The sequence below is a fragment of the Pinus tabuliformis genome, chromosome 6 (assembly GCF_031772625.1).
Source record: "Pinus tabuliformis cultivar Carrire ecotype Pingquan chromosome 6, CPIR1, whole genome shotgun sequence".
NCBI classification, from domain to species: domain Eukaryota; kingdom Viridiplantae; phylum Streptophyta; class Pinopsida; order Pinales; family Pinaceae; genus Pinus; species Pinus tabuliformis.
The window spans coordinates 209,183,372-209,198,583 of record NC_142292.1 but is presented as its reverse complement, the minus strand read 5'-3'; positions in this window follow the sequence as shown (position 1 = coordinate 209,198,583).

Below are 15,212 nucleotides of genomic sequence, written 5' to 3'. Positions count from 1 at the left end.
TTCCAAATTTGATATGGGAAAATTTCATTGGCTTGGGAAAACTGTCGTCACTTATTCATCCTCCATAATTGTTCAAAGGCTAATAAGATCCAATAGAAGAAATCATTGAATGGAATTTCTTTGGATTTTATTTATTTGAATTTAGCAATTTCATGAGAGTTTGTTTTTCTTATTTTTAATTTCCAATTTTTTTTTTTATTGGTTTGTAGCAGGAGATCAATTGGAGAAGTTCAAATCTGAGGCATTTTGGAGCAATGGAAAAATACCAGCAAAGAGAAAAATAGGTATTTTGCAGCTCTAATTTAGGATATGGAAACTACTCTCGACAATTCTCTATTTTGGAGTTTTCTTGTAACTATTAAATAACAGCTTTGAGAATGAGGAAGGGGTTCCTCTTCTCTACAACTAAAGGCTTTGAAAGAACTATTGTAATAGGAGATTATACTTGTAGGTGAGGGGAAAACTTTAGATCTGGGGTTTGTGGAAACTTTTTGTGATTTTTCTTGTTGTGCATTTGCACTTTTGTAATGTATTGTGAGTTGAATTATGGAGAGACGGAGCATTTTGAGTTCTAAAAGAGAAGCTTGTTTTGCACTACTGTAAAAAAAATATACAAGGAGTTGAATCTGCTCAAGGACTGTAAATTCTTGTAATGATATTTTGGTACGATTTTAATTAATTTTCATCTCATGTGCACTATTTTTTGGGATGTAAATTAATCATTTTTTATCATAATTTCTGCAATTGATTTTAATTCTTGTTCTAAATAGTGTATTGCATTCTAATATTGAGAATTACTGTTGTATCAATTGTTTTATGTTATTGAAGTTATTTAAGATTTATCTCTGAAGAGAATAATAGAATTAGAATTAATATGAATTAATTGAAATACAAATGTGTTGAGCAGTAACTATTTATTGTTTAAATACATTCCCATTTTGTTTTCTCTTTCATTAATTGAATGAACTACTTCTTTAATTAATGAAAATTATATAATGAATTCAATCATATAAACAATAATTTTCCCCTGTTTAGTTAGTTCATATTCTCTTGAATTGAGAGAGCACTATCATTTTTCCAATTCAAGATAGGATTAGTTTTTACTTGCATCTTAGATTAAATCTACATTTAGATTTAATTCTGCATTTCTACAAGTCCCCTTAAACAGGGGCAGAACTTAGTTGTGGTTTGGCTAAGCCGTAGAGTCATCTTAAGGATCACTTTCTTGCAAGAGCTCTACAAGAGGGAAGATCTAATTTCTCCCTTTCTTTTGGAAAGTAATAGACATACCATAAGCCAACAGAGAGAGAGAGAGAGGGTAACTGGACCCAATTGAACTAGTTGTAACCACTACATCAAACAGATAAGAGCTTAGTTGGGGCTTTGACTGGGTGGTCTTCCTTACATGTTGATGAGGCCATTTTTTACCATCAACAAGCCTAAATAACGGAGAATCACTAGAGGTGCCCTCAATGTAAGGGATAAGAGGGAGAAGAAGACTCGCGACTAACCACCTCCATTTTAGCTTCTCGAAATCGTTCTTGGATAAATTTCTCCTTGGATAAAGGCTTATGATATAATCTCAGCCTATGTCCATTTACCATGAAGGGTATTTTCTCCTCATCGATGTTTTTCATATTTTCCAAGCCATTATAAAAAATTGTTTCTATCTCACAGGGCCCCAACCAGTTTGTAGCCAACTTTCCCTTGAAATATTGAACCTTGAGTCAAAAAGAAGGGACCAATTGCTAGGTTTGAAGTTTTTTTTACTAAAAAACTTATCATGCCACCTAGCCTGCTGCTCTTGGACAAGAATTGTGCACTAGATAGAATCCTATAAAATCTCAGCTAGATGATTGAGTTGTGCCACCCTCTATTTTTGAGCTTCTTCTAAGTTTAGGCCCAATTATACAATCATCCTGAAATTTTTAACTTAAAACTAAATCGGGAGAAGAACCTGCTTACTATAAACCAACTCATATGGTGTAAACCCTGTATTTATTGACCAAGTAGTCCTATAGGCCCATAATGCCTACAAAATTATGTATACCTAGTCTCTATGATTTAATTGCACAATTTTAGTGAGGATAGGTTCCAAGACTTTTTTTATTTACTCGACCTGCCCGTTTTCCTATGGATGTTAAGGTGAGGACTTCCTATGCTTGATTTGGTACTCAACGAGGGATTGCATCATCTTTGATGTGAATTTAGCTCCATGATCTGTTACTATTTCTGTAGGCACATCGAAATGAGTAAAAATATCCTCAAAAAGAAAATCAATAATAGATTTTTCACTACTTTAATATAAAGACTTGGCTTCTACCCATTTAGTGAAATAATATGTGCAAACTAAAATGTACCTTTTTTACCATGATGCAGGAGAGATAGGTCCCACAAAGTCTAAGGCCCACCTTTCAAATGGTTCGGTGAACACTTGAGGCAGCAGGGGCAGCTCATCTGCTTGGGTTGGCTTTCCCATTCGCTAGTAATTGTCACAACTATTGACATACTTCTTTACATATTTAAATCATGTGGGCTAATAGTAACCCTAATGGAGCACTTTGTATGTGGTTCTCTTATCAATAAAATAGCCTCTGCATGGCCCAACATGAGAGGCTTTTAGGATGTCAAACATTCCATCTTCATGCACACATCTTCTAATGATCAAATCTAGCCTGGTACGAAAACGGTCTACATATATCCAAGACTAATTGGAACTAAGTTTAAAAATCTACTTATTTTCAAGAGAGGACAAATGTTGTGGCAGCCTCCCTGTAGTCAAGTAATTTTTTATGTATGCAAACCAATTATTGTAATTAGAAACAAGAAACAAGTGTTTTTCAGGGAAGTTATCATCAACAAGAATGCTTTCATTACTATTTCAAATTCAAGAAATAAACTATACAACTAAATTCTCTTTACTAGGCATATCCATGATGGTGATGTTGAATTACTATAGTAATAGAAACTATGTCATAATTCTTCCATTAGTGATAGGTTTATTCATTGTAAATGAAATGGTTGTATGATATGTGTGCAAAAAAACTTCATAGACGGTGATATGATGTCTAAATTTATTTATAGCATGAAAAACGACTATAAATTATTTCTTGGTGATTCGGTAGTTGAGTTCTCTTGGTGCTAGATGCTTACTAACAAATTAAATTATGTCGAATGATTCATTATCTTTTTTTCCTAAAATGGACCCCGTAATTGTCTAAAGCATCTGTACAAATATGAAAAGGAAGGGACTAGTTTTGTCCCCTTATCATTGGTGTTGTGGACAGTTTCACTTTCAAAGTATCAAAATATTTTTGGCATTGTGAGTCCCATAAGAAGTCTACATTTTTAGCTAATAATTTATAAATGGGTGCATCTATCTTTGGAAAATTTTCCATAAACCTTCTATAATAGATTACATGGACAAGGAAGCTCCTTACTTCCTTTTGAGAACACAATACTGGGAGATCCAAAATGACTTTTATTTTGGCAGGATCCACTTTAATACTTGCAAAAGAAACATGGTGCCCTAGGATATTTACTTCTTTCATCATCATTTGACATTTTATATTACTTAGGGAAAGATGAGCTTCTCTACAATGGATTAACACTTTCTCAAGATTTTCTAATACTTCCTTGAAAGTGTTACCATAGGTTGAAAAGTCATGTGTATATCTCAACACATTCATGGATCATGTCAGGAAAGATTCCCAATACTACACATTGGAAGGTTGTGGTGGAATTACATAGCCTAAATGTAAAAACCATATATGAAATTGTCCACCAAGGATAGGTAAAAGTGGTTTTTTCTTGGTCATTCGACGTTATTTGGATTTGATTGTATCCACTAAAATCGTACAAGAAGGAGAAGTATTGTTTTCCTACTAAGGTATCGAGTACCTTATCAATAAAGGGAAGTGGGAAATAATCTTTTAATTTTTCCTTTTCCAATTCTCAACAATTGATGCAAATTATCAATTTACTAGCATTCATGGGCATGAAAACAAGTGGGGAAACCCACCTACTGTCGAATATGGGGTATATGAAGTTTGAATCTAGCAGTTTTTGTAGCTCTTCTTTCACAATATCTTTTAATTCAGGGTTCATTGTATATTAGGGCTTCCTAACTTGCCTAGAATTGTCTTGCAAATGTATGTGCTAGGAGGAATGCCATGCATGTCCTAGTATTCTTATGCAAAGGCATCTTAGCTCTTTTAGGACTCAAATCAATTGTTATTGTTGAGGTTGAATAAGATTAGGGTAGATATTCAAATATTTATTTGGGTTTATTTCAACAGGGATGATGTAAGAATCTAGCTCGTCACTAATAGTTGATAAAGGGTAGGTCAAAGAACTTGTTGTGTTATAATTTTCCTAAAAAACAACACTCAAAATATGATCAAAATTAGAAGAAAATCCAAATGGTTGAGCACATTTGGTTATGGAAAAAATATGATCCAACAAGTTATCTTCCATGAACTCTCTCAACTCTGTAAATTGTCCAATAGTCAAGAGATGGTGTATTGTCTCCTCTTCCTCATAGGGATATCTCTCCCAAGGGGATTCTTCTACTATGAGCTTGGCTGGTAGATAGAGAATCAATTTTTTCATGGCCATCCCATTAGATATGGTCATAAATCAAAACCTGCATTCAATAAATCAAGAGTTGCGTCTAGTCACGGTCTCCCAAGGATCACTATGTGATAATCCATGGTGGTATTGAGTTAAATTACCAAGAAATCCATGGGATATTCCCATGAATCCAAGGTTACGATGATGTCATCCAAGAATCCCATGGGTTGAACCTTAGATCTGTCAGCAAGGCCTATGATAATGGGAGTGGGTCGGAGGCTTTGAAACTACAGTTTTTCCATTATGGAGATAGGCATGATATTGATGGAAACCCCTAAATTTATCTGGGGGTTATCTATAGAAACATTTTTTTATGAAATGGTAATGACATGATTTCTAGGGTCCACATATTTCTCCATCGCGATCCTTTCATACATTAATTCAACTAACTATCCCACCACTTGAATACGAGGTTCCTTGTGTTTTCTTCCTGGTTTCTTAAGACATGATTCCCTTATAATTTTGGTTTATATTGGAGCATTTTTTATTTCCTGGAACAAGGGAATTTTTACACATACATTTTTCATCTCTTCTTCTAGATTGAATTCTGGTTGGGAAACATAATTTTCTATGGCTAATCTCATTGGATAAGGAGGAGTTTTGGGTTGTTGTGTATGTGGAATAGAGTTTTAAGGCTTTGTTTCCCAATTCTGCTATGATTATGCAGTAGACGATTTATGTGTGATTGGGGTAATTATTTCCTCAAGTTAATTTTCATTGGTTGTTAGGTCAGGAGTTTGCTCCTCCTCAATTTCTTCCTCATTGACAATGTTGGAATCTTTTGGTTTTAAGAACTTCTCTGGCCTAAGTTGGATTTATTGGATTAGCACTGAGGTGACCAAATAGGTGGGAAATTTTTGCAGATCTCCATTAAGGACATGCTAAATTTTCCTGTTATTTGGGTTAGGAACGGTTTGTACATGTAGTTGAGTTGATCTCCAAGGATTTTATACCATAGTCAATTGTGGGAGTTGAGGAACAATTGGTTGAGGTGCACCTATTTGTGACTACAAGGATGGATATTGTTGTGGAAAGGGTGGAGGATATTGTGGTTACTAGGGGTAGGTTGGTGTTTTCATTATGAAAACGACCCTCCAAAAAATTTTCTTATGTCAATTTTAGAACCTACGCTAATTGTAGTTTCAATCCCCCATGCGTTTTCTTGTGGTTTAATTTTTCATTTGACTTTTTTCTCCTAGTGTTGCATCATCCTAAGTCAATGTGTCTCAAGTGTCATCACTTAACCATTAGAAGTGTTTGAGTTAGTAAGTTGTAGTTAGGTGAACTCACAGTATTTCTTGACTTAGAAACTTGCCTTCTAACTGTGCACACACTCAAAAAAGCACAAAAAAGTGGACAAAGCAAGCAAAAAGTAAGAAAAATTCTCTAAAAAGTAAAAGCGCACTTTGAGTTGATGAAGGCTTGCACTTAAGATGAGTGCACTTCTTTAGGACGAAGGAATGTGCCCTACTTGGGCACACTCCTTGAGGCTGAGCAAGTGTTCCCTACCTGGGTACACTCCTTCATGACGAAGACTTGTTCCCTATACTCCTACATGCATGATCCAACTTTTTGAATGAGGGCGTACTCCTACAAAATAGGAACCACCTTAAGTCCTTCTTAACATATCCCTTCATCTAACAACAAGTGGAACTCATGCATGATTTATTTTTGCATGTTGATCTCTTCAAATAAACTCAACTAATCATTTGTTCATCATCATTTCATCTAAGCACACAACTGGAAATCATCAAGCCCTTCATCAATAAGTGCATCAAGTAAGTTTTCATGCTCAAATATTTACTTATTTTTATCATTTCATTGTCAAATCTTTCTTTGTTTTCTGTCTATTTCTTGTTTTGCGGTGCTTTTACTAGTGCTTTAGATGGATCTTCATCCCACAAGTGTTCATTTCTTGTCACATGCAAAAGACATTTCACATTTTAGAAACTTTTCATCTTCCACCATGCATGCGACAATAACTTATATGGACTTGTTGTTGGGTGCATCCCGACTTGGCCTAGATTTTGGCAAAGACTCTGAATTTTGTACAGTGGAGCATGTTGTGGAGCACGTAGTGTTGGGATAGGGACCCCTGGGTCAATTTTATAAACTGGTTTTGTTATTATTGTAAATTATTTGCATTTTGAGGAGTGGAGTGCGAAGGTCGATAGGCGTCAAATGGGCTTAGGAAGGTTAAAGTCCCTTAGGTTGTTAGAATTTAAGTTGTTTTTTGACCTGCCCATGGTTCGTGGACCATGGTATTGTAACAAAAGATGATATAAAAAGGAGTCATAGAGAGTCATGAAATATATCTAAGATTGTATGGGTATTTGATCTGAGTAAGAAGTTTGTTTTTTTGTACTTAGGTGAAGGGGAAGGCTCCTGTAGTTATGTGTGCGGAGACCTTTGTAAGTCCACAGCTGAGTGTGTGGGCCCCTACAGCTATGTGTGTAGGGTAGAAAGAGCCTGTAGCATAATAAAGGCTATTTTGGGGCATAACTTATGTATCTTTGTGTTACTCTTTACTTCTGCATTTACTTGTATTCGCTCTGTTTTGTTGAATCTATCTTGAAAATTACTTAATAGATGTGTGACAGTGGTAGATCTATTATTTTACTTGATGTTATGAATGTTTAGAGCAATCAGCGTATAATTAGAATCATTTATCTATAAGTTATTGTAATTTTCGCGTTTTAAGGGTTAGGGTTCGCAGAGGTCGGAATAAAGACCTAAAGTAGCAGAAACACATCACATAGTCCTTTGAATGTAGAAACCTAGTTCTAGCATCCCCCAATACTGCCTCGGGTGAGACTGCAGCTTGCGCTACGTGGGTTGTTTCCAGAAGGGCCGGTAGTGTAGGGTTTTGTTGGTTAGCGCAACCAACTCTAAACCTAGGTCCAAGCCCCTTAAGCCAACAAATGGTTCTGTTGCCGAGACTAGGATCTATCTAAGGATTATGTGATGAGAAATAAGAGAATATCTTCTAAGAAAGAGATCAAATAGTGGATATATCAGAAGCTGCATGAGTTTGCAGCTCAGGAAAATAGCAATATGCACGTATTAAAAGAAGAGTGGTTGAATAGATACATGTATACAAAAGAACACAAAATTTTCTTCTGCTATTTTTCGTGTGATTTATATGAGCGGTTGTCTAAATTGGAAGATGGTCAAGGTATGTGGAAATTGGATTACCCCATTGTGTGGACTCCAAAGCGTGAGGCACCTAGAAGGGTCAGAAAAAAAGATCACGAGGGTTGTCAATTATTGGAGCGATAGTATTTTGGGTGGATTCGTTACTGAGTTTGTGATTGACACATCTCTTAGTTATAGTGAAGCTGAACACCATTTTTTCAAAGGACCATGAGGTAAGTATCTAAAATCCCTTAAAACTTGGATTAAAATGCTCTTGTGTGAGAAAATAGTTATGTGATTGAATTGATGTTTATCCGAGATTTGATGGGAGCTACGCGAAGTGAAAATCCATTCAGAAGAAATTTAGATTCAGGTGCTGAATATAGTCCTTTGTTGGTAGTGATTGATAGTGACGAAGAAAGTAGTATTCTGAAGATGCCTCAAGGTGTGCTACAGATAGTAAATCAGGGTGTTGCGGGAATACCACATCCATCCACTCCACCTCTGCATCACCTCCACCTCACACACCTACACCTACGCCTCCACCTCCACCTCCACCTCCACTATTATGAAGATGCCCATATTCAAGGGTTTGGGTACAAAATACCCTAGACAATTTTGGTTTGTAGTAGATGTTGTGTGGAAGTCACAGCAGATTACGGATGATGGCTTGAAGAAAGTTCAACTGGTCACAACATTGCAAGATAGAGCATTGAGCTAGTATATTAAGTATTGTTCGACTCATCCAGTTCTAATGTTGAAACATACAAAGGATGTGATAAATAATGAATTCAAGAAGCCTAAATTGCAAGCCCAGATGGTAACAAAAGTCAAAGAGATCCAGCAGAAGGTGAATGAGTCTGCGTGGGATTTCGATCAAAGGTTGAAATGTTTGCTGCAGCAGGCTAATATGTAGATCATGGATGACCAAAACAAGGATTGGTATATTACTACACTATTACCCCATTTGAGATTTTCATTGTCGCAGCAGAAGATTGGAATGCAGGCTGAGGCATTGGAGATCGCTATGAAATTGGAAGCCTGACCTATTCAAGATATGAATCTTGAAGTGCGGCAGATTCAGTCATAGTTGGCTAGCCTGCATATGGAGTTGCAGAGCCTCAGTAATGGAAAATAAGTCCAGAATGAGGTCCATGTAGAAGTATGGTGTTTAAAATGTAAAGGTCATGGTCACGACAAGGGTCATTGTCCGGTGTATCAGAATTATCTTGTTGGGGGAGACCCATTCCCCTTAAAGCCTAAAAATACTGTTAGGCCAAGTACAGGTGTGGTACCTTGGTGTGCGATCTTCCAGATCACAGGAAAACATATGGTGGACAATTTTCATTTGTTACAGAATTTTTTGCAAACCCCCCAACAATTTTTTTGCAACTTTCACAAATCTGTCGGTCATGACGAGCGCAATTGTCGAAGTTATGAATTGATGATGGACATAACACAAACATATAGAGTACATATGGAGGCATGTCCTAAGGATCAAGGTGCAATTGTAACGTGCAGAGGATTCCAGGGATGAGGAAGAGGATGATGAGTAGAAGTCGGAAGAGGTCATGGCCAGATCAATTGTTACAATTGCGAAGAACCAGGTCACTTTCCGCGTGATTGTCAGAATCCAATGCACCACTCATGTCAATATTGTCGATAGTTTGATCGTGTCATAGAATATTGTCCCATGCTCATCACGAAGATGCAATAAAATAATACCTAGACCCAGCAACCTATGCAGAATATCTATATCATGCGACCATAACCACTTAAATATGGGCCAAGTGTTAACATTCTTATGTGGAGAGGTATAACTACCCGGGAGGGTAAAGGAAAACAACTTGAGGAAAATGTATGGGTACACATGGCTGCTGACAAGGAGGTTGGATTTTATGTGAATAAAGTGAAGAAAACGTTTATGGAGGTGTTGAGGGCCCGGAAATCGGGTCAACAACAAGGGGGATACCCACCCGGTCCGGAACCTGGTTGGCGGCTCCTTGCCCTTTTGGTGTAGCGGGTCCGACTGGGGATAATGAGACCAGCTTCCCAATCTAAAGGGTGTGTGTGTGTAGAGTTTGATTATGCTGATTCTAGAAGTATTTTAGAGCTTACTCAAATATAACTTGTAAACTGACTCTATGCTATTGTAATCTAATGAAAACAACACATCTAATCTATGCTAACCCGGGATATAACTCTTCCATCATGCGATCTAAAAAGATTTCATACAATAACTGGTAATAAAGATCATTTAGCTATCATAAGAATATAAATCAATTAAGATAAACCATTCTGCATAAGAAGTTAGGCAAAACAGTTGTGAACAACATATCGCATAATAAGTTATTCATATGTCAAGCACAAACAAATGATTCCACCGTACAGAAGTGCCAAATGGTAACCCAGACATCCATACATTAACATATAAACAACTAAAACTGCATATCACTCTAAGAATATAAGCAGAAATTGGTCAAGAGATAAAAGTACCATTTATGACTGATTTTCACTCACAAACTTCAAGCAATAACGATTTATCTCTACTTACTTCTAACATCTACCAAGAGTACAGAAGTGCATGTTCCGAGGACAAGTTTTTGAAAAATTTCTGGACCCTTCTCCAATGCAATGAGAAGGGTTAAAATACTACTTCCTAATTCTAATAATAGTATCATTACAAAATTTTAGGATACGGTTTTCAAATGACCGTCCCTTTTCTAATCTAGTTAAAAGAAAAAAAACAACATTCTAAATGAAATCACTTATGAACTTGGTCTTTAAAGTTGCAAGTGTGCAGCATAGGCTTGAGAAGAGTCAGCTGACTGATTTCTGCGCTGAGCTGGGCTGCGAAAACGGCATCTACAAGAGCTGGCGCTAACTTGTCGGCTGCGTTTGTAATACATTTCACCGTCATCCATTGGCTGTGTGGTTTAACCAAATACATCCAGTAACATTCCCAATTCAGCCTGGCCAATGCTTGGATTGCCTTCCCTTTTGCCTGTGCTTTCTGCCTCCATTCTGTTTCCAGTTGCAACTTGTTTGGTAGGTACCCCAGGGTGGTCTCTGCAATTAAATTTTCCCTGTGTAAATTCTCATTTACACAGTCGATAAGAGTGCTTGCCTGTGTCGCTGCTGTCTCTGCTGCTTGCTCCGCCCGCCTGATTTGATAGTCCCATTTATTAAAGAGCAACTCTTTATGATTTTCATTAATCCTGGGTGCACCTGCTCTTTTCCCTTCCTCATCATCTTTCCAAGTCAAATATTCTGTCACCCTCTTGTCGTTATGATCATAGTCGCTCCGCAAATCCACCACTTGACTGGTGATTTTGTCGCTCAGCGCACAATAGTGACTCCACTGTGATATTTTACGTCCCAACTCTTCCTGTTGTTGTAGTAGTTGCTCGTTCAGGCCGATAGATTCTGAGATAAACTCTGCCAGCTTAGGCTCATCTTTATGCGTTTCTTGCAAAGTCTGCAATTGTTTTTCTTTTTCTTCGAGACTCCTTTGATAGCCTATCTGCATCCGTTGAAAGTCTTCCTGTAGCTTTTCAAGCTGTTTGGAAGCTTCAGTGTTCGCATTGGCTTGTTGCAACTGTTGTTGTAGCAGTTGTATATGATTTTCTTGTTCCTTTAATAGTTGCTGAACTTCAGAGGCTTTATCAATAGTTGCAGAAGCATACGCTCCTGCAATCTGAGACAGCTTCGTAAGATTTTCAGTTGGATTATTATTGGGGTCTTTCCATAAGACGTCCAAATGTTCAGCTTCTTGAGACAGTGTATTTTCAAGCTTTCTTTTCTTTCTCTGTCTCCTTACAACTGCTTTGTGTTGGGGACTATAGAACACATCCAGTGGGGGAATTTCTTCTACGTTAAGTAGAAGTTCTGAGGTTGAAGCGATAGGAAGGTGTTCAGCTTCTGTGGCACTACTGACCATGGTCGAAACGACTTCTTGCACCACTTGTGTATTATTCACAGGTGTTTTCGGGATTTGCCCTTCAATATTGATCAATTCATTGAAGGTTTCCCACTCTTTATCTAGCTCTATCGTGACAAGTGGTGCTTCGATGACAGGAGGGGGGACATCTATTGGTGGTGAGGCGATAACTTGCTACTGAGACATTGCACTCGACTGAGCTGTGTCTTTGGTTGTTTCTTCGTTTTTTCTTTGTTCGTGACCAGACTCTTCAGGATGCTCAGATACTTCTTGTGCGGCGTTGGACTTAGACCTGGAAGTGTTGGAGTTTTCACTGAGGTTGATGCTTGGAGTTGCTTCCCTAGTAGGTAATCGCAGCCTCTCTAGTGGTATACTGGCCAGCCTTCTTGTCCTTTAGGTCTTTGGTCAGGCCGCCTTCAGAACAAGTTTGATAAGCGATTTCCCGGGCCAAAAGTTTATCAGGGATATATAGGGGTAGGACATGTGGAGGTACAGTGCTTCCAAAAACTCTAATGTAAGTAAACCATTCTTCCCCAAACCATCTCGCGACGGGGATGATGTCAATTTGGGCCTCGGGAGAGCACCTTGGGGGCTCCTTATCATATATCATTCTATATAGGGGCAAAATAAGCCCATGGCAAATCTGGTAAAAGTGAGGGGTAAACTGGGAATCCCATAAGATCTTATGATAAACATAGATGGGCAATGGGTCTTGGGTAGTCCATTTCCAACCCATAATAGGGAATTCAGATACAAGACAAACATAATCCATAATATAGGCAGACAGATAAAAAGGAGGATAGACCCTTTGAGAGAAGGATCTCTTAGACCGGTAATTGAGAACAGCCGTGTATAGAGTATCTGAAAGGATTTTGGCCCAATCTAGGATTTCGGCGTTAGTGGCAGCATCAATTAATGGCAGCCATTCAGATGAAAACTTGTTGATATCCGGTATCCCAAATAACCTACAGAGCATAGCCGCAGCAAAACAATATGGAGAGGTGAGGGAACCAGTGCTGTACATACCATTTTTATCCTTTTTTAGTGGCTCGTCTCTTCTAGACCATTCTTTAGTGGTGTCTGATAGATCTAGATTCTCCACCGCAAACTTCTTAACAAATTGTGCATTATAGGTTGCTTGCGGTTCAGGAAGGTGATACATAAGCTTCAAATCTTGTGCAGCAAACGATCCTACGAGCCCATGTCCATGAACTTTGAATTGTCTATTCTTTAATTCTGCATCATCCAGTATCCACTTGATCATATCTGTGTATGGTAGAATTTTGGGTCTTGCCACTATTCTGTGAAGGAATGAACATGCTAGGTCCTCCAATGACGCCTCAGAAGAGCGTGGTGCACCCACAACAACAGTCACCTTCATTATTCTAGGTTTTTCTTCCTCTAGCAGCCTGTACATGCCTTCCCATGTTGATATCCATGCGTCTTTGTTACAGGCTGTGTCTGTGTACAGGGGCGCCATCTCCTTGGTCTTCTCCCTCACTTCGGAGCTTTGAGCTTTATTTTTCTTTCCCATTTCTCTTTGCGTTTCTGTCTGAGTCGTCTTAGCGTTTTGTTCCTGTAGATTACAAGTGAAATGGAAATGACTGATCCAGAAAGGTGATGGGAGAGTTTTAAATGCAACAGATAAATAAAATATGCCACCTTACGTGAAGCAAATCTCTACCAAGGCACGCGTCTTTAATCCACTTAATAACTGACAACTAATTCATTTACTATCATTAAAAGCGCATGATTTTGGGTCAGATTATAGTAAGTGGCTTTTCTTTGAATGGCGCGCCCGAAGGATTCGTACCGCAGTGATTTATGATTTGATGATGTAACCTTGCATGTCGCGCGATCGCTAATCGCATCATCGCAAATCGCATGGATGTGGCATCGCAGCGATCGCAAAATCGCAGATCGCAGAAATTTGATGTTTACCAAATCTTGCCTGGCTCATTTCTGTGATATGCGACCTAGCGATCGGCGTGATCGCAAATCGGCGAATCTTTAAGTTTTTCTTTATGAACATTACCATTTTGCGATGCGATGTCATTATTAACACAAGGGTGGTGCGCATAAAAAGGGAAATGAAGGTGTTTCCTATCTTTTGCAATGCGACCTTAAAGGTTTTCTCTTTTATCATAGACTTAGGCTTGAAATATCCAAAAGGCTTTTCCTAAGCGTATGATTGTGACTTCAAGAAGAAACTCTTGCTTTTCCTAAAAATTAACTAAGGGTCCCCATTCATTCAGTATCATGGTTGATACTTAATTGAATAAGGGGGGGTGTTGCTGGCCACAACAATTGGCGATTCACCTGGGAGAACCAGTTATCTCTGCTTTTATATTGACGCTTTCAAACCCCTGAAAAATTTTTCTTAAAGAAAAACTTGAACTTTATTATAAAAAGATAAAGCAAATGATACTTTAAACTGCCAATGATGTTTTGTTTCAACCTCTTTCTATTTCAATTACTTGCATCTTCAGCTTGTGCTTTGCATTTAAATCAGTCATTACTTGGTCTTGTAAAACATAAAATAAAGTCTTCTCTATGTATCAGCTCTTTTTTAAATATGCTCCTTTGTTGCAGGTAGAGCCTCTGCTGCCAGCAGGCGTCCATAGCCTCGACAGGGTTACCTATTACCCAACAATGATCCTTTATCCTGCTTAAGGTTATTTACAACTTTTTCAGAGGAAATCCCTTTTTTGACACTTTTTCCTTTTTATTCTCTAAAGAACAATGTCTTGGTTTGGTGGCCAAATTATGACACAGTCATTCACTTGATTTACACTTTTGCTGAACAAGCTGGCTCATGATGAGACCCCTTGTCTTTTGATTGCAACAATCTTGAGTCATTGCCCTGTTTTGGTAGATATTTTTGGCAAAGTCAGCAAGTTATAATATCTGTGATCATGATAAGCCGGCTTGCGATGAGACCTCTTATTCTTCGAGATATAGTGTCTTTTTGGATTATTCCTCTGAATGCTCCGCTTTCCTTTAGCAGGGAGGAAGTCAAATTTTCTTTCCTTAAGAAAGTTCTGGACGACAATGATAGGGCTGTTTTGGTAATGGCTGTTTCTACAAAGAATCTTTATTTTAATATTGATACCTTTCATTGTGCTGACCTAAAACAAATTCTCCACTGGGATAGCTTTCTTTAAAAAAAAATTGGCAGTTGAAACTATCATCATATATGGATTAAAGTTCTTTTGATAATAAAGATCAAATTCCTAAAAGATTTGTTGTTCATAGAAGCAGAAGTTTCAAAAATCTTTAACAGAGAAAAGGTGTCTTTAGTAAATGCCAAATGCCGTTAACCAAAGCAAACATTATTATGGAGAAAAATATCTCACACAATGAGAAGCAAGCATTCCCTAAGTTTATGTACAGAATAACTTTGCCTATCAATTATTAAAAGTAAACCTAATAACCTAGCTAAACTGCTCCTACTCCTATTCTAATTATATACAAAAAATCGACTATGTGAAATGATATTTCCAAT